This window comes from Vanessa atalanta, chromosome 3, assembly GCF_905147765.1.
Source record: "Vanessa atalanta chromosome 3, ilVanAtal1.2, whole genome shotgun sequence".
In the NCBI taxonomy this organism is placed as follows: Eukaryota; Metazoa; Arthropoda; class Insecta; order Lepidoptera; family Nymphalidae; genus Vanessa; species Vanessa atalanta.
Genome location: NC_061873.1, coordinates 3,260,732 through 3,281,983, shown reverse-complemented (window position 1 = coordinate 3,281,983; position 21,252 = coordinate 3,260,732). Strand labels below are relative to the sequence as shown.

At 31.7% G+C, this 21,252-nt stretch overlaps 1 long non-coding RNA gene across 1 annotated transcript; it reads left to right on the top strand.

The window, feature by feature from the left end:
- The first annotated feature begins 4,164 nt into the window (after positions 1-4,164).
- On the top strand, positions 4,165-20,969 carry LOC125077379. The gene is made up of 3 exons (XR_007120740.1): positions 4,165-4,318; positions 4,413-4,454; positions 20,924-20,969. It is a non-coding gene; the product is annotated as an uncharacterized LOC125077379 (long non-coding RNA).
- Positions 20,970-21,252: the final 283 nt, after the last annotated feature.

Here is a 21,252-nt window from a genome sequence, read left to right as displayed (position 1 = left end):
ATTGTGCACTATATGTCCTGCGTAGTTCGAATCTGTAATTGTTAGACCGCTATATGTTATACTATGTTTTTTATATTATAGGTAAGCGGAAGGGCAAACTAGCCACCTGATGGTAAGTGGTCATCACCGCCCATAGATATTAGTGCTATATGGAATATTTAGCATTTCTTACATCGACAATGCGCCAATATTAACCTTTCCTCACATCAAACCAATGATGAGTAGATGGTACCTACCCAGACGGGCTTGCAGAAGGTAGTAAGAGCTTACTACCTATGTGCGTGTAAATTCGTTGTTATTTGGAGTTTAGTTTAAATGAAAAAAATATATCTTTGATATGATTAGGATTATATTGCTTAGTTTCAGATGAATTCAGCAATGCTTACATAATGGAAATATAAAATAAAAAGATGTTTAATAACATCTTTATCAACCTTTGACAGATTTACTTTGATTTATGAAAAAAAGGAGTAGCGATTCAGTCACCTTTTATTGTAGTTTATATGACTGAAGCATTAAGCCTCAATAAGTAGTTATAATATTTTAGTAAATATAATTGAATGTGAATATTATAAATTGATAATTCTGTACTAGTTTTTTCGATCCGTCGATTAGTTTAATACGTAATTTTGTAACCACATTTCGTTTAAAATATTATAGGTAAATAATTTACAACCAAAAGTACTTCTTTATTCGGCAGCCGTATATAAATGCTGTAATACAATATTTAGCAAACAGGAATGTGTTGTGACGATCGGAAAAAAAAATTACTTGAATAAAAATAAAACGAATAATTACAGCGCAATCTGTTAGGTGGAACCAAATTAAATATCTGTTGCAATATTTGACCCACAGATACTAAAAGGTGTGATAAAAATAAAATCCGTAAAACATAATAGTTCGATATTGACGGTAATAAAGCAAATTCTAAAATTTACTTAAATCGAATATCGCTTAAAATATTTAGTCATTATTTAATATGTAATCCTAGTTATTAGCTTCATAAAATATTTTATCGTATATTGTCGCTCCTAGAAACGGAACATATCCATTATAGATAAATTGCAAAAACTGTGAAGATAGCAATAAAATGTATTTATGCTAACTCTGCGAAAGGCATCTGTCCCCGCAGCTGCGTGTGCACGCGCCTTTTCTAACTGGATATAAACGGACAGGAATATGATAAATACTTATATAGTGACAAGGTTTTGGCACTTTTTGCATGTTTTAATCACAATAATATATTATTCGTATAAATAGTATTTCGACTCAAGTTTATGACTTATTTGATTTGCTCGTCTTAGTTATATTCTAATAGTTATATACAATGACACAGCATCATCAAATGATTCATCTCAGAACGTCTCAATGCATGACTGCAGTCTCTGAACGTTCTCTGATAACGTTTTCAAGTGCACTTATCAACAATTATTATCCCACGCGTCATGAATACAGCGTAAATATATTCATACATTAGACTGCAGGTCTCTAGTGTTCCTTGTGTTATTTTATTATTGGAAAATATTTTTCATATGCAACCTCATTTGTTTCTAGTCTTCACTTTAATATATGATAGACATTTAAAAAGGAGGCTGTGTATTGTAAATTATAGAGAACATAGCCTACTTTTTTAAATGATATTGTTATATCAATTTCTATAATAGGTTTAATGTCTTTGTTGTGAAAATGTAATTGAAATTTCTTAAAATGATATCAAAGATTGTTTCCAATTAATTTCTTATTTTGTATTCAAAATTTAAATTGAACGATTTTGAATTTTAATTCACTTTGCCAAAAAAAAAGTAGATTGTTAAAATATACAAAGGCGCTCTCGCATCAATAAAACTTTTTAGGTATTAGGAGATTTAATCAAGATAAATATTTTTTTAGCTTCGTTGTCTTTGATATTACTATGACTTGTTATTCCATAAATGCTATGTCAAATGCTATATACCTTTACATATTTAACATATTATAGTATAAAAATAATTATTTTATTTTATTCCCTTAAACATAGTTTTTTTTTAATTATAATATACTAATATATAATATTCTCGTCTATCCAAAGAAAAGGTCAATGTTTACTAATAACAATAAACGAAGTCGGCCCAGATTAACAGAATAATGAAGCGAATTTTTATAACCGTTTACTTAATATTAAAAGGTCTAATAATATCACGGAGGCTAGATTCGTTTTTTGCGTCGGTCCCGTCGGATATGGCGGTCCATCCGGTGTTGTGTCGCATTTCTGACGCTGATGACTTGTGATGTTAGAAAAAAGAACATATTCACAGATGATTCAACGCAGTTCGAGTTATTTAAATATATATATACATACATAACATATATTCATCGACAATATATGTGATATTGTTTGTAATGATATATATTTTTGTTTATTAGCTTCTTGTTTGTTTTTTAGTCTAAGCATTGAAAATGCAATTAAGCAATTAAACCCTCTTAAAATTAAATTCCGATAGTAATAAATTAAAGAGCCTAGTTTTACATACGTAATGTGCTTCTATACGTATTGGGTTTAGACAAGACTAGAAAAAAAAATCGAATTCGCGGCAATTGTTCTTATTAAAATAAATTTATTGAAATTATGAAATGATTAGTAAATCTCAACTCAATATTATAATTAGTATTGTACCTATGCAGTTAATAATGTATATATATTTAATGTATTTTTATAGTCCGATATATATTTATGAGAATCTTAAGCTCGTTAAATTAATTTTCATTATCGAAGAAAAGTAACATTTATGTTACGTTACTTCGATTGTGTAAACTATATATAATTTGTAAATATCTCAGAAACAGGCAGATGGTGTTTCTACAAAGCTTGTCTTTAAAGTATATAGAAACAACAGACATTTTTCTAGGTTAATCTACAGTAATCATGGTCCATATAAATACAAAGTAGGAAAACCTGTACGAGCTCTCTTAATTTAACAATCTAGCAGTTTTTTTTTCAGCCTTTATTAGGCATAACGGTATAAAGGCATTCGGCCAACGCGAAAATTAAAAAAGCAAAATTCAACGCTTTATATCATTTGGAGCCAACAAGTGATAAACAAATAAGAATATAATATATTTACATTAGCGATTTGAAATTAATCATAATTCGATCAGTGCAAATACATTATCGCAATTCTACAATAGTTCATAATTATGATATGTATACATGAAGTGCATTGTAAATATAATTTTATAATATTATCCGTAAAGAATTGATGGAAATTTCAGTTTCAGTATTTGGTTGTTATCGCGGCGCGGCGTGACGCGCTATCGGCGCAGGCGCACCGCACGTAGAGCTTATCACGATACACGGCTATGACATACAGTCCAGTTGCAATGTATAAAATATTTATATGATTATTTATTGTTTCAAAGTTAACATCTTACCTATGTTCTTACAATAAGACTCATATTTGTGTACTACGTTTGTACGTATAAAGTATTAATATTTGCGTTATTGACATTTGTAATGTTTTGTTAGACAAATAAAAATATAGAGATTTTGTTAAATAAATGTAAGTGATGCTAACTAATTAATTCACAAAGGAAATAATTTCAACGCAGTTAACGTGGCATAGCAATACAAATCCGGAGTTATCCAAATAAACGAATGCCTACATAAAACTGTATGTAGTTCGGATGCGCAATCCGCATACAATCGTTTGTTTACGAGTGATTCCGTGACAATTAGTTGAGCAATCATTATTTTTTTCCAGTTCAGTATGCTCAGCAGTTGACAAATTATTTCTGTGTCAACAATCGCTTTGTATTTTTGTGTAACGCTTGCCTAATTTGCATTTTCGTCAAACCTGTCGTCATCATTTTTCAACAATTGTGCCAATTATTTATTCGACTAAGAAAACAATTGAGTAGTCAGCGACTGTTACATTAGCGGGCGGTCGTAAATCACATGGCGTTCAGTTTTCGGCGCGTGAGTCAGGTGTTGTATAATCGGAAAGACTCCCCGGCCGAGCAGCCCCCTCGACCCTTCTCGGTGAATCCGATCGGTGGCGGCGCGAACATTCGTGGCACGTCCTTTGTTGACCGTTTTGTTTTGGAGTGCCATCCGGTTCCTGATGGTAGGGGGGAAGGGGCAGGTGAGCGCAGGTATCGTGCGCGTCGGCAGTCAGTCCACCTCACCGCGCCGGGCTGCGCGCGCGCCTCGTCCGAACATAAATACAATAAAATATGGAAATGGCAAGTCAGTCCGCGACAGGTGCGCGGCCGCGGCATTCGTGCACGTGTGCTGTTAGTGAGTGCGCCAGCGCTGCCGCTTTCTCTACAACCCTCGGCACCGGTAAGTTTTTCACGTTATTTCGGTGAAAATTTTACTCGTATTACAAAACTAACCGGTGTGTTTCGATCGTTTCTGTTCCACCGGCGACGGTTAGCAAGCATCTGCCGTTCCGGTGCAGCTGCTGTCCGCTGAATAGGTAGGTGTAATGTATTTTTTATTTCATCATGATGTGACATTTAGTTGAATGAGTTCGCCCTTCGATTACGTCTTAGGGTTCTAATACAATTAGTGGAGGTTGCCGGTCTCGTTCACACGGCGGATCATTTCGCGTGTTGATGTTGCTCGGGTAAATATTGGTCGGTTCGATAAGGTCCGCGGAGTGCGTGCGTGTACACCCACTGTTATCGATTCCACACATGCGTCACTTCGATAGTTATCTTTGGCGGATCTGGGTCATTGTTCTTTTGTATTTCATGTGCTGCGCTCTGATAATGTTTCCTCGAAAGAATTTTCATTATTACGAAAAAAAAATGCTACGTAGAGATTTTTTTGTTGTACAATTGAAGTTAAAATAACTTAAAAGTATAAAAACCACTTCAGACTCGACTACGTAGCAAGTCTCAATGACAAACGTTATTATGAGGCTAAATTAGCAAAAAAATAGGTTCGTGACAAAAAATCGTCCAATGGCTCTTGCACTAACAACGAGTTGTACGTGCACTCGTATAATTCTAGTTAGACTGCAGCACAACTGAGTTATTACACTCGTAATTTTGTAAAGATATATTATATTTTAAGCTAGTTTTTATCTTGTAAAATTTACATGTAACCAGAGCCGTCAAGCTATGCTGGGGCCCTTGGGCACCCATGAATTTGGGGCCTTTTTGCTTGATATTTTTTGGTTTAATTTGGTAAATTGTTGGTTTTTCGGGGCCCTCTCAGGATGGGGGCCCTGGGCACGTGCCCCATGTGCCCTATGGTAAAGACGGTAATGCATGTAACTATAAAATTATCAGAAGTAAACTACTAAAGTATAACGTTCGAGTTATTCATCGTTAAAAATGTACATTTTATAAAATATTAAACTAACATTGAATGTTACAAATCGCTTTGAATGACTAATAAGTTAATCTCTCGATATAAAATGATAAGTTTCAAGTGTGAGTTAGTTTTCAGCAAAATATTTCAAATAATATGATTGTAAAATTTTACTACATTTATAACAATGTACGAATGAGTAAATTCATATTTTTTAGTAATTTTATCGAATGATAAAGTTAAATGTTAGTTAAATGGATCATTGGCTTAGTAGCTACGTCTATGACAATAACTATTTTCCTCATACTTAAGTCGTATTATTGTATTGAATATAAAAAAAATATCGTCTCTTTATCTTATATAAAGTTAAATTCGAAAATATAGAAAAGATAACATGAGTTCGAATAGTAAGTTTATTTTAAATTTACACGATGTATATTATCTTCAATTCAGTCATTTTACAAGATTTAGCTTAACGCCCGCATTGCGAAACATAAAAATTACATATGATTATATTTATAAAGATAATTTGCTTAGATAAAGGCGAGATTAAATCAAAGTAAAATGTTTATGAAAAAATGCACTTGTTTTATGTAAATTATTATCTTGGCGTTAGGGTTCTGTGTAAGCACGTCTGGGTGGTACCACCCACTCATCACATATTTTACCCCCAAACAGTAATATTTAGTATTGTTGTGTTCCGTTTTGTAGGGTGATTGAGCCAGTGCAACCAGAGGCACAAGGGACGTATCATTGTGGTTTCCAAGGTTGATGGTGTACTGGTGATGTTATGTTAATATTTCTTACGATGCCAATGTCCTTGGGTGTTAACCACTAACCAAGAGGTGGCTCCTTTGTCCGTGAAAAATAAAAACGAATACATTAGCCATTTAAAAAAAAAAAATACGAATACATGTTTGATATTATTTAATACTTGAATTCACCATTGAACCAATGCACTTGAAGATAGATATAAAAAATAACTAAATTTAAATAATATTATTATAGCTTAGGTAAAATATCTAAAAATATTTTAGTCGTTAGCATATGGATAATATATTTACAATTGGAACTCTTTCGTACCGACATATACGTATATATAAATTATGTGTATTGGTAACTAAGATTGCGGTTATACAATAATTAATATACATTACAAAAAACAATTAAATTATCAATTATAATGTAACGAAGTCATAAAATATCAACACGTAAGTCAAAATAGCGAATTGAAAATAACAAGGACGAAATATCTGAATCCTAGTATCAGTTAATAGAACCTAGTCTGCATCCAATCTTGACTATATAGGAGTGACTTAAGATGTAAAGAAAGTACATTATCATAAACAAATGTCAACCTGACACACGAATTAAGCCTGCGTTGTAACTATTCTTTGCCTTTAAATATCCCTATATAGTAATATAGAAAATTCCACACCATAAACTAAATAAATTATGGATTTCACGTGTTTGCACTTGGATTCTTCTGCCATTTCGTATCGTTCGTTATTTTTGATTCTATAAATCGAGATTTAAGTATAAGTTTTGAGCACGAGTATCTCTTGACATTGATAAACCATATGATTTGAATAAATTCTCATTGATTTAATGATTAATCTTGATTATGTCTGCTGTAAAAACTGATGCATGGCTTATATTTAATCCATTATTTTATTTTTCTTTATTTATTTTATATAAACTACATATAATATCTATATAGTGATCAATATAATATTCCTTATCAACAGGAATTTAGGTTTAGCGAGTATATATATAGTATTATAATAATAATTATTATAATAAGTTTTGATATTTGAAATGATTTAAATTTAGTTTATTGTCTTTTATTTTTGAAATATCTATTTTCTCTTGTGAAGCTTTAATATTAGTTTATTTGAGAAGAACGCAAATGCTATTTTCGCTACGTAGATTAGTGTTCGAAATCCCTCCAATAATAAAGGCAATATGTCTCTATTATTGCGCCCGATAATAAGACTTTTAAAATTAACCGTACTGTAAAAATTTGAATAACTTTTAGTTGTTGCTTTGTGCCCTTTTAGTTTTGGTTTAAAAACTAATTTAATTTAGAAGAATCAAAATGCTTCGACAGTTAATAAAAGCTAGTTTAACTTAAACATTATTTTACATTTATCGAAATTCTTATTATGTTTGCTTTATTGTAATCCATATTATTCAAGCTCAGTTCTGATATAAAGATTTCTTTTATTATAGTGTCAATTAGTTTTTATCTGTTGTCCACGACGCTCACGCTTGGCTGCTCATTTGGAACGATGCGGTGTTTTCAGCGTTAAAAATACTTTCGAATATTATTTTTATGGTATTAAAGTTTCAAAAACGATTGGGTTTCGAAGATGACTATTAATAAAAATGGTTTGCAATAATCTAAAAAATATATATTTTAATAACATTAACCGTTGGAAATACTTCGAAGTTTCGAAGAAAAATGCTTTATGGTTTATCAGAAGTTAGGTTAGTAAATTTTATTATTTAATTTTGCAATCTGTTCAAAAGGATCATTCTCGAAATTTATTTAGTTAAATTTGTAATTAATTCTTTGCAGTACACAAGTAACCGAAATTTGTTTGTACTTTAATTGCATTCAATGTAAAGTACAATGTACCGAGATTAGATTATCGCAAGTGTAGGTTTATTTTTTGAATGTATGTTATTTCTTTTATATTATAAATAATTTTAATTCGAGTAATCTTAAAAGTCAAGTAAAAAATTTAATGTATTTTAAGCTACCTAAATATTATAATGTTCTTAACTTTACTTACTAAGCATGTCCAGCGAGTGTTTGTTTTAATTTTGTATTTTCGTATAATTTACACTGACATTGCCAAAGATGAATGTCTTTTCGGACCTTTGAACTAGTGAATAACCAAAACCAAGGCCGTTGGCTTCGTGCCGGTACCTCATTTACATTATTTAAAATAATAGCAGGAACTACTCAATTTTAATATTTTCTAGAAAACTTAAAGAATTTTGAACACAGTTTAGTCATTCTATTATTTTCTGTATATTAATACATTTAATTCTAAATACAATATCACCTCTTGAAAGATCATCATATTATAAGAAGCATTATAATTTCATCTTAAAAACAAAATAAAACGTAGGCTGTATAGAACTTTTTCCTTTTAGCAACTGGTCGTTAGATTGCATCTGCGAAACAGATAATAAAAAGAATTCAAAAACAGAACAGTTGAGCAGCCATCGCGTTTAATAGAGACCGCCAATCGACAGCACGTCGTATTGCGGCATCCGAGACGAGATTTCTAATCGACGTGCGTCACGCGCCGCGTCCTCCGTCCGGAACGAATCGGCCGGAGATAAGCATCGACATCAGCTATGGACATTGGACAACACTGGTTCTTTAGGGTTGTAAACTTTAAAATCGTAAATTATTTATAGTCTCATCGGTTAAAGCACTTAAATGATATATTAATTGAGACGCTGGTAACATAAATTCTTGTAAATAAATAATTATATTAAAGTTTTTTAGCGGTTTTGTGGGTTTCAGTTATTGGAAACACAACCCTAACATAAACCAATACACGAATATAAAAAAAAGCTATCATGTTCCGCGACAAATGGAACCGTAAGCGATGACTTGACGATCTTCAGCATTATTCTCGGCCCGCCGGGAGCGCTACGGAAAACTCGATTATCGTACTTAGCTTAAACACAAATAATAATTTGATGTTGGAAAGATAATTGACCGAACGTTCATTTAAGCGACTGCAGCAGGTTTCAATTTTTTCTAAAGATTTATAGATATTGTTGTGTTTTAAAAAAAAAAAAATCAAAGAACTCGTTGCACGGTAAATATCATATATTAATAAATTAAATACAAATATCTAACAGCATATAACAAAGATTCGAAAATAAACACAAGTGTTCTTATAAATGTTTAAAGTTACATGGTTTCCAATCTTTCAACTGAAACGCCGTGTAACATTGTCGTGTTAGCATCAAACCAATTAAAGTATAAAAAGTAATAAAAAACAATTCAATGAAATCTTTACAAGATGATTAACTGACTTTAACAAAGCGTTCGATAGCAATTAATATGAGATATAAATTTATCAGCAGATATTTCGGTTTCTAACACATTTAATTTAGTGTGTTCGCGTTACTTTTGAAATATGACGAATCTAGATCGTTCTCTAAAGTCGGAGCATGAAATTGTGTGCACGAGGCGTATCGGCAATTTGCGTCAGTTTTTTTATCACAGTCACGACAGGCCGGATTCTTCGTGGCGCGGCCAATCGCCGGCTAGAGACGGTGTAATTGGGAGAAACTACGGCCACCACAAATGCTTGAGATTTAACGGCCGCGTCCATTTCACGTAGACCCCTGAAAAGACATCTCTCTCGGCGGTCTCAAGCGCCCCGTTAACGATTAGGACGGGTTCAGGAGGTCTCCTTTAAATTGCTGCTCTATAATGACACGCTCGTCGGGTCCAGCAATACGAGGCATAACTGTTTCGGACCTTTTGTCCGGTGATGATTGTTTGAGCGGTGGGTTATCATTTCGTCGCTGGATATTGTGTGGACCACTTTCGCAGGTAACAATGCAACTTTTTGTACGATCCGTTTTACTAAAGCACATTGTTGATTACAATTGACGTACTAATAGCAAATTATAACATTTTCATTGTTTAATTTTTTAACTCGATAATACTAAGCGTGAACGTTGTACGTATCTTGTAACGTTTAGGCGTTTGTTATCTAAACACTTAACATGTATTGTACATTAGTTGTGTTCGTTTAAACTGATTTCGACGTTAACAAAATTAAATTACCACGCTCGTTTCTCGAGTAATTGTTAAGGATTTATATGTGAGTACAATCAGCGTTGTACAACAGGCTTTCTAATCACGAGAACAATAAAATGGCGGCGATGTGCGCTATATAGGTGCTGGAACAACGGATTGTATCGAACTGGAACGCCTACGGTGGTGCGGCTTTAAATTTAACCAGAGCATTTGGCTCTAATATTATGTAGTATTATGTAGTCGACAATGAAACATATTATTTACCTCCAGACCTAAAATTATAGTATTTTGTATGTTATGGAGTTGTTGCAATTTAAATTACCTTGTGTCCGATCAAATTTAATGATCAATATTTACATAAGATTTTTCTTATTAAGTCAATTGTTTTACGTTTTATTACTGTGAACAAAATATTACATGTAATGTCGTAAATGGTCTAAAATAAATAGGTTATATATTTATTATTGGATTGGTAGTAACTACCTGGTGTTGATATACTATTTTGTTAAATTAATTCTCAAAACATTTTCTTTTTAATAACAAAAAATGAACAAGAAATTTGCTCAATGAAAAAAAAATAAATGAAAATTACCATTATTTAATAAATTCCGTTGATTAATATTATACTAAGGAATTGTTTTATCAAATATCTCCCCTTCATTTGGTTATCAGAAAGACCAAAATTGAACAAATGGTTTGTGGCTTCGAAACCACGCGATCTTTACAGCTTTTTGCTGATAACACTTAATGTAATATACCAGTTTATTCCGGCTCTCAGCATTACTCGTACTGAACAATGGTGGTATAAACCAAGACATAAAGAATAATGAATGGGCCCCGAAGTATCGTTAAGAAACAAATCTAAATAAATTAATATATTGACAGTTGCTTCTCAATATATACTCAATAAAGTCATATGACATATAATGTACTATGTATGTTCTTACAAATATAAAAGAGTCTTGTAGAAATTGTCTATTAGTACTAGGAACAAGTATAAGCTAGTGATGAATGTCACTCGACAGCAAAGGCGTTTTAACTTTGAGTATTTCAGGAGGTAGGGGTGATTTTGTAGGAATTACTTGTGATAGATGTAAGGCAACTGAAATGATAATGTAAACATTTTCTACAATATCGCTTCTTGTTGCCCTAGCGAACAACATATACGGCTGCAGAGAGTTCCTGTGTTAAAAGTCTGATTTCAGGCGATAATCAGTTATTGAGTTTTATATAATGTATAAATATGTATAGCACCTTGAAGTTTCGAAGTTCACATTGTTTACGCTACCCAGAAACCACGTTAACACCGTTGGTCCTGCACCTGAACCCTCTCATGCATCGTGTGAGTGTTTACGCACTCTCTATTGCACTATTATACTTCCTCCGTTGTTGGCTCGCTCGAGAATTGCCGAAGCAGGTCATAATAATTATCGATCAATATTGATACGGGTGTCTGGAATATTAAGAACAGATAAAATATCAATAGGAAAATCTCAATAAACTGAATGAATACCTGATTCTTATTGTTATAGTATGAACATCTAAGTTGGAGATAAAATGTTATATTACAGGATGTGAATGGGTATAACACAAAATGGACCGACACATAACAATAGTAGTAGAGATGAATGAAAAAACACATGATTCAGTACCGAATAAATGAAATATGAACGAGTGAATGATTTTGTATTGATATGTAGTTGCATTATTGACGTAAGTTTAAGATAATATATCACATATTTTTATTCGATATTGTTATTTTATTAATCATTAATTCGTTTCAAACACAGATCTAACAGTCGGTATTGGTGAGTCAATATTACGATTTAATGTTTAAATTTTTATTTTAAATTGATAAAGTATTCTATATCGGTTCAAATTAACGAGAAATCCAAGATATTTGCCTGATTATTTTAATTATCTTATCATATCAACGAATTAGTGTAGGTTCTGATTTCGAAACATGTGCGAGACCCAGATTTGAAATTTAAACATGAATATTTATCTACGTCAGATATTTTGGCTTAAAATAAACTAAATTTATCATTTATTTATTTGACTATTTAATTTTAACTAGGGAATTTTTATTCTTTAAATATATATTTTATAGTTCGCGAGTAAGGTCGTAATATTAAAATGAATTGTAGTATTGTTTCAATTTATGTGACTTGTGAACAAGTTAGTGAAATTGCTTTCTTTTTATTGTAATAAAAGTATGGAATATAGTTGGCTATAAACCTTCAAAATTGTAGAGTAATAAAATTCAGTGCAAGGTATTCTTTGTGTTAGTATCCTCATTTTAGAAGTATGTTCTAACACGTTTATGTTATCAAGTTAGCCGTATTTTACGAATGTGCTATGTAGTCATGTTTATATGTATCTCAGCCAGACGAAGACTTGTATATAGTTAATAATAAAAGAGATACATTGTAATATTTAGCTTATTGCCCCTACCTGTGACAGAGAAGGCAATAGGTGATGGGAACTTTTTTCCAAGAGGTTTCGTGTCACCAATTCCATGTGGTCATAGTTTGGACATCAGCTATCTTTAATTTTTATTCGTATGTACTTGAGGCCTTTTATGTAAATAATTCTTATCTAATTAGAAAAATGTTATGGGGCTTATTTCACCACTCTGTTCCGGTGCGGTGAATACACGTGTGTCGAAATTTCATTACACATGCAGGTTTTCTCACGATGTTATCCTCCAAACCGACCGCGAGATGAAATCTACACACAAATTAAGCACACGAAAACGAATTTATTAAAAATAACGCGCTCATTCCATTGGGCCAGTTCAGCTCTAAAATGCATAAACTCAAGAAGATTTAATATTGAATTAATTGTATCAATACCTTTGTAGATTGTAGGTTGATTAATAATTGGTTAGGTAAAGTAACCGCGGACTGAACGACGGACGGACCTACCGCGCCGGTTTAGCTAATGACATGCGATATTATCTGATAGCAATTAGGACACCCGGTTATTAGTTTCAGGGCCCATTCAATACGAAATAAATAACCTATTATTTCTGTAAACACTGACAGGGAACTGTCGATACGAGAACATTTGGTATTAATTGACACATTCAAAAAGGATTGTTTTGTATAGATTATAATTTCCATCTAGAAGATAATTATAACGAGACTATAAAACATTCAATCAAAATATATCTAATCTATAAAAAGTTTTAAATCGTCATGTTAAATAATTTAATTGAATAAAAAGCTATTAAGGTAGATCTAGATCTAGATTCTATTGAGAAGAGTAGCTAATATTTTCTCAATCTAAATTATAAAGTTACATGTGAATATATATATTAATTTTTTTTTAAGGGTCATTATAAATTATGTTCTTCGCTTTTAATTATTATTAATAAAAAAAAAAAACAAAGTAATGTATCTTGCATCAAATGTTTTCATTTCGATAAGCGACGTACAACAGGCATATACCAACCCAACTTGTTGGCAACATTGTACCTCCGTATAGCCAAGATGAGGCGCTGACTAAGGTAGCAACCAGTTCTTGGTCCACGGATAATTTAATAACTGGGAGTCAGAAACCTTTATAAAATAATAAGACTGTAAGTCTATTTTGAACTAAGATTTTGAATTTTAACTTAAACGTATGAAATTTCATCCAAAACTGCCGTATCAATGCAAATATGTTGTTAATACAGTTTTATCGCGAGTTATTATACGAAATCTTATTGAATATGATTTTAAGTAAAAAGTGAGCGACGAGATACTTTTACCTGCCATATTTATCACATATTCTAAAGAACACATTCATTCGCGTTCAGTCAATTCATTTGTCATTCAACGATGATGACCATAAAAGAGTTGAAGACCTTCGTTTCGAGCTTTAGTGCCGATGGTGGTTATTACGATATTATCGTTCCACGTTTTACAGAAGTAGTCGCTAATGTTTGTATCGGGGTGTGTTATTTAGAGAAATGGACGGCGTAAGATCTTTTGAGAACGCTACAGATAGTGGCTCGGCGAGTTTTGAATTGGACGATAATGATCCGAAGGCATCTTTTACGATATTCGTTTATTTTGAATCGACAAGAAAAGTACACTATGTTAGTGCATCGAAAATTATCATATTACGAGACCAAGTAGTCGTTTCTATACGCCAAGTTTATATAATTATATTTATTAATATAAATAGTTCTTATTTAAAATGCGGTTTCACGAATAAATTTAAACCTATTATAGCACTATTGCCACTTGTAATGTATAACGTGGGAGCGGATTGACAATTACCCGTCGAATTTGAATATTTACCTCTCCCTCTATAGCTTAGCTGACGAGTGAGACGGAATACCATATCTTAATTACGAACCGCGGCACTAAATAAGTTTGTTCGAATTCACCTGCGTTTTTCAATACAATGAATCAGCGTTACATGACCAAGTTTAATCTGTAAGATAGATGGTTAGAAGTTCAAAGTAGTAGGGTATATTCACATTGGTCGTGTTGCGGTTAGCCTTGACTATGGCCGGACGGAAACGCGCAGCTCTCACGCTGTTATACAATACTTCATGACCAAACAGGTTTCGTTTTACCTAATGCACATTAAAAGTTTATAGGGAAGTGGCCGCTTCTTCGTTATGGTGCATCCTAGATAGTTATAATAATATTTTACGGCTTTGTCTAGTCTTATCTTCACAAAACACAGACATAGGTATAGGTACCACATAGGATCCTATTATCCTATTTCATCGAACTAAGTAAAACGCAATGAAACCTCTTTAGTTATGTTTAAGAAGTTTTAATTTAAACTTAGAATGAAATTATAATTAATAATATTAAAATAGTTCAAAAATGTAACTTATTTCAATTAATATAATTAAAATATATTCACACAAAATATTTTAATGACTGTTTTTTAAACGGAAACTTATCAAAGATTATTCTAAGTTTTTAAAGTTTTAATTAATTTCGATCATGGAGACGTCTTTGTACCATGTGCTCAGGAAGCATGTTCAGTAGGTCCCGGTTTATATCATATATATATATTTGCCAAGGTTCGTGGCGCGTTGGAGATATCCCTACAGCGCCAATGTCTATGGGCGATGGTAAACTGTTTCCTCTTTACCCACCTTTTTATATGGCTTATTATAGATAGGCATCTATACTAAACCATATAAAAATTCTCATAAAGAGGGCTGGTTACGGTTGGGTGCCAATTACGTTGTTTGAATTTAAATTGACTTATAGAATATAATGTTAATTATAACTCAATCCTAAGCTATCAGAATATGGTTATTTTTTTATAAACAATAAGCTCTCGTCTGTGGCATAAAAAATATACTATGACTTTCCTTGGGGTTCAAGTTAGGTTCATACCGAATTAATCCAATTCAGTTCAGTGGTTTGGTAGTGAAAGGTACAGACTAATCGATAGGACTTTCGTACTTATAATAGTTTAGTATGGATGAAAAACTTATATCAAAACGACTATAACATGACGATTCCAAGGTGCTTTTATAAGCCTTCTTGAATTAAAAATAGTTTGATATTAATAAAAGAAAAAAAATACAATAATATGATAATAGAATATATTATCGTTTAAAATGTTTACAGTATAATAAGTTCAGTTTAAAACATTATTTTGGCATGCATTTGTGGTTAATTCCTGTTGGTTCGTACTTCTGCACTGGAAATACCCTTATAAGTCATTTAACCTGACTTGGGGCGTTCCTATTATTCTAACCAATAGTGAAATGTACACGCGAGCGCATGGTAATCGGAATAATTCCATTTAAATCAAGTCCAGTCTTGAATGTAATTGATTGTAAAACACTTCGCTGTCTTTACCAGCGTGTTATTTTGTATCTATTCATATATACACATACATATATAAATGAATGTTTCTTTGTTCGTTCCGTATTCGTTCCTGTTATATATATTCATTCGATTGCGTCGAAACTTTATACAACTATCGTTGGCACTTACGTGAAATATACTATCATAATATATTAAATATGTAATCTAATTAAATTAAAATTAAATCATAAAAGTATAGAACAATTTTTTATCGTGGTTGACTTCACGTCGATATTGGTAATGCAGTTTTTGTATTACATCTGTATACCAAAAGTTAACAGTACCCACTGCGTGGCTCTTGGGATACAGTCGCGTATATACGTAAATTACATAGTGGTATATCGAAACGGGCCTCAATTTTAATGGAATTATGCACAGTCATACTATCCATTCCAATACCGTTAACTCAATGACAGTCCGTCCGTTGGATTAGATAGAAACAGATACTTACTAACACGCTATCCGCGTACATCTACGGTATTATATAAAATTGAAAGCTATTAAGATAAATATTAGGTACAGAATTTTTGTAAGTTTAAATTGAAAATGAAATCGAAGTGCTCAAATCCTCCTCATGTCTCAAGAATGTACCGTTGTTTCTGAATATTGTTTGAGTCAGTCAGTGGAAATTATCATCTAGCTTGGTTAGCTTATGTAGAGTATGTTATTTTTGTTAATGATTTGATGCCAAATTTCCGGAAGAAATATGTTAAATTAAATAGACGTAATATTTCAGGTTATTATAGAAATCTACGTTGATGAGGCTGTAAACCCGATCATTACCTTGATTTATTCACTATTAAAAATGTATTACAAATGTGCAGTTATATAAATAAACAAATCCGACGAGAAATCATGAGTCTAACTTTTTATAAATCCAATCGTTTCTTTGGAATATTACAAGAGTCAACAAATTGGTCAACGATCTAAAAACAAACGAAATCACACGCTACCTTCACGAGCTCAAATGACTCAACAATATGACAAAGATTACAGTTGGGGACATTCCAGAATAAACAAATTTTCGTCGCAATCACGACCGTAATTATATCGGACAATGCTAGAATCATTTCAGCGTCGGTCACAAAATATATCCACGCAATTAAATATTCATTACCGCTTGAACGGCGACCATTTTATGTCATTGAGGGCACGTTTTTGGGCAATGCGACGTGTTAAGCTCTGGGCTATAAAGCGATTTCGAACTAGAATGTTAACAACGTATGCCATTAGCTTTGTGTCATAAATAGACCGACTGAAAAATTATGCAATTTATCTTCCCACGATTGGACCGATCGGATTTGTATGACGCAAACTCAATGCTAATTGACGCTCAAAATATATGTTCTCTGTACGTCTTCGCTCATAATTGCCTTAATAGACAGCGTATAATCATAATCAAACAGAGTTACAAGCGGATTGAAATTGTGGGTCTTATTGAGGCATTGTGCGCGGGAGCGGCGCGGTGATGATTACTAATCAACTTTGGTGTATCGACTGACGGTATTCGTAATGTGATACAATGGATGCCTAATTGTTTCTCAAACGTTCTGTGTGAAATTAGGCTTCGTGGGATTCACAGGTTGATGTCCGCAATCTTTATAATATTCTATAGATTAAATGTTGTATCGTATAATTAAGTTCAACAAGTAGCCGAGACTCATTAAAACTTAATTAATATATTGACGGCTGAATATATGTATTAAAAAAATGAGAATTAGTCATTTAAAGGAGTTTCTAAAGTTAAATGTTAAATAATTTTATTGGAATATCAAAGAGCTTTATATCCAAGAGAATATATCCTTGCAGGTTCCAGTAGAGGGTAATGAACTTCGCCCCCCACCACACCCCCTAATTATTAGCCCCGGCGACTACCGCGTATTAACCGCTTCTGCGGTTTGGTAAATATCTAAGAAAAACGACCGGAATAGATTGTATAAAAACTATTCTCTTAAGTCTAGATGTAAAGGGCATTGGCCATACATTTTGAATAAATCGAATTAATATTTTTCATGTCAAGGTTGTGTGATCTATTGTATTGTTTTTATGTTTATTTAAATAAATTGTGAGAGACTAAAGGTAAATGTTTCGAAAAACGTTTCGCTTGCTCATTTGCCTTCCATAATAAAACTTATGCACGAAGCTCACAATTGCGCGCAAATTCATAAGACCATAGCCGTTAGAGCTCTCCAATCTAAGATTTAAGTCCGTGAATGTATGATGCAAAGCGCGGCTAAGCAATGCAGACCTAATTTATTTTAAGCGATCCTCAGTGAGGGAATGCCTCCGTTCCCATCCCATGGTTCCAGGGTCCGTGGGAAACATTCTATCCCCGCCCGCCATTCATTTTTGTGAAAAAACAATATTAAGTTCAAAGGAAAGGTCACACGACATTCATCATTTGTGTATAAAAATTTCCACAAGTACAATGATACTATTTTATAACATATTTGAAATAATTAATAACATTAAAGTTGTATTATTATTAATAATAATATGAAATATATTTTTTTAATTGATATAATATATAAACCAGGTCAGTATTCATTTAAATTCACACAAAGAAGTCAATAATAATTAATTATAAAATTAATTCTCGCACGAGACAAATGGAAAGCGTGACATATTGAAATAGATTTGACTGATCCAATGTGAATAATTTAAATTCAATAACGGAAGATAATTAAAACGATCTCCTTTAAACGATGATTGATACGAGTTTAACGGTTCAATTAATGGTTAATCGGGGTTTTACTGTACCTGGGGTATTTGAAAACTTTGACTTATCTCGTCACTGTAGTAAAAAATAGCTAAATAAATACATTGTATAAGCATGTTCCGAAAGTAATGAAAATGATACGAAATAATGATGACATTGCTAGTTAACAAAGTATTAACTAAATGTTAAACTAAGTTTGATGACTTAATAAAAATGCAGAAAAATATCTACGCATTCAAAAGTGAAGCGTTAATAGCACAAAAGTCATTCGCAGGTCATAAATATACCGATGAAAAGCAAGTTTATTATAGAACTTGGGTACTCTTGGCTTAAGCTTGGCTTGGGCTATTGTTATTAATGATATACAAATTAAATACTGGTTAATATATATATATAGCTTTTTTAAATTATAAATAGAACAGTTTGTCTCTCATAGAATTCGGTATCATAGACAGGCATCACTGCTCTCATTACGCCCCGGGACAATAGTTTCGGAGCGAAGGATTTACGAGTATCTCAACTCTCTATACCGTTGAATGTAATGATACCGCTTTGTTTAATAATACTTAGCTTATAAATCAATGCTATTTTGTATTATGTAACTGTATGTGTATTTGATTATATTGTTCTTTATACATCTATATATTTTTGATATGTACAATATTTATCTAAAGTATTTGAAACGTTGATCAAACTCAGTTTAATTAATTTGAACGTTCATTGGCTACTATCGACCAATCTTTAATCACCGTTTCAGAAACTTGAGGTCAGATGGATACTTTTTATTTTATTCTTTTGTAAAATGTTTCAGTTTCTACTGCTTTATTTATAATAATATCATGTTTGAATATAAGTTTAGTCTTAAATCGAATGGAAAAATTGATTTAAATGGAAGACTTAGTAATTTTAATATGAGAGTTTTCGGAAAAATAAACTTTTCTATTTTTTATTTCTTTAAATAAATATTTATGAAAGTTGTGTTGTGTCTATCTTGTAACACTGTCATTGAATAAATTAAATCAATCAATAGAAGATCTTCTATTAATTAATTAATATTAACTTCAAAGTTTTTTTACCAATTAATATTAATATAGAAAAAGATACCAGAAACAGGTTATCAAAATAGGTGTTAAATTATGATCCTGTCTTAGCAGAATAAACCCACTATAAATAAAGTTTACATCAAGGTACTCGAGGAGTAGAACAGAATAATAGCTCAAAGTAAGGTGGTGACCGCACAATAGACCGAGTTAGATGTACAATAGTCCAACCTAGATATACTGGTTAGATCACGACAGGGTTGCCAGCTATTATTGAAGAAAATGAATAACTTTTATTTAGGCAAATAAAAACTGTCTGAAAAAAATATTTTCTTTCTTATTTTAAATGATTACGTTTTTAATGTAAGCGTGTCTTATTGATGACACTTACAGTTTCGTATTAAAAGAAACAATTTTCATAAAAATTTTGTGTATGTTAACATTTTTATCTGCTAAAACATTAGTCAATCACTAACAAATTATGTATTGATAAATTTTTCACTTTAAACATCATAAAGCACAAATATTCCAGAATAATGCCAAATCACCTGTTTATTTATGCAATATGAAATGAAAAAGGTTATATAATAATAATAATAACGTATGTAGAAAACCTAACTGTATTGCTAGCAACCCTGAACGATAGTGCCGGTTTAATGGGTCGATAAATTATAATTTCGAATTACAGTCACAAAATATTGTTTAAACTGACTCGATCATATCAATTATTGAGAAATTGCATTTAAAATAAAGCGCTTTATTTACAAAGGATTTTAGTACGTTGTAAAAAGTATCAAGCTTTATCAATGATATGGTCCTAAGCCATTTGTATTATAGTATTAGTATTGTTTTCAAAGTGGTATAAGTGACAGAATCTATTTGTACAGAAAAAAAAATTACTTATACCCTTTTATTATTAACTTCAAGTGTCTGTTTTTATATTTGGAAATCAGTTGGTCACCTACTTGCTTGTGTATATTTCATAATTTTGTGTATTTATGTATACAATATATTAATTAGTAAATTTTGACATACAGTTTGATTAATAATCGTGTCTCTCATTTTTAATTCAAATGAATGCTTAATAAAAATATATAAAATTAAATAAAACTTAAATAAAAAAGGTATTATAACGCTTACTCTTTGATAGATACGAGATTAAATTGTAAAATATTCAATAACAAATAATGATTGTAAAACCAGTTTTAACATTTATTACTTTTCATGTTTCAGAACGAAGCAAACCATTCACGGAGTAGAGATCGATTCGACGTCTGCATTAAAACCTTTTTGCTGTAAGTAATTTTTATTTTAGCCTTTGTGTATAAGTAAAACATAACCGGGCGGTTATATAACGTTTAAATTACTCTTCGAATAATTATTTATTTGGATATAATATAACCACCTTATTTATAAACTTATTTTTGTTAGAATTATCTACATAAATAAGTTTTTCTTAGTTAAGATATTTAAAGAGTTTTATAACACAGCGTTTGCTTGAAAGTAATAAAAGTGTATGTACAATACTATCTTTATCGAGATAGTTGAAAATATATTTCATT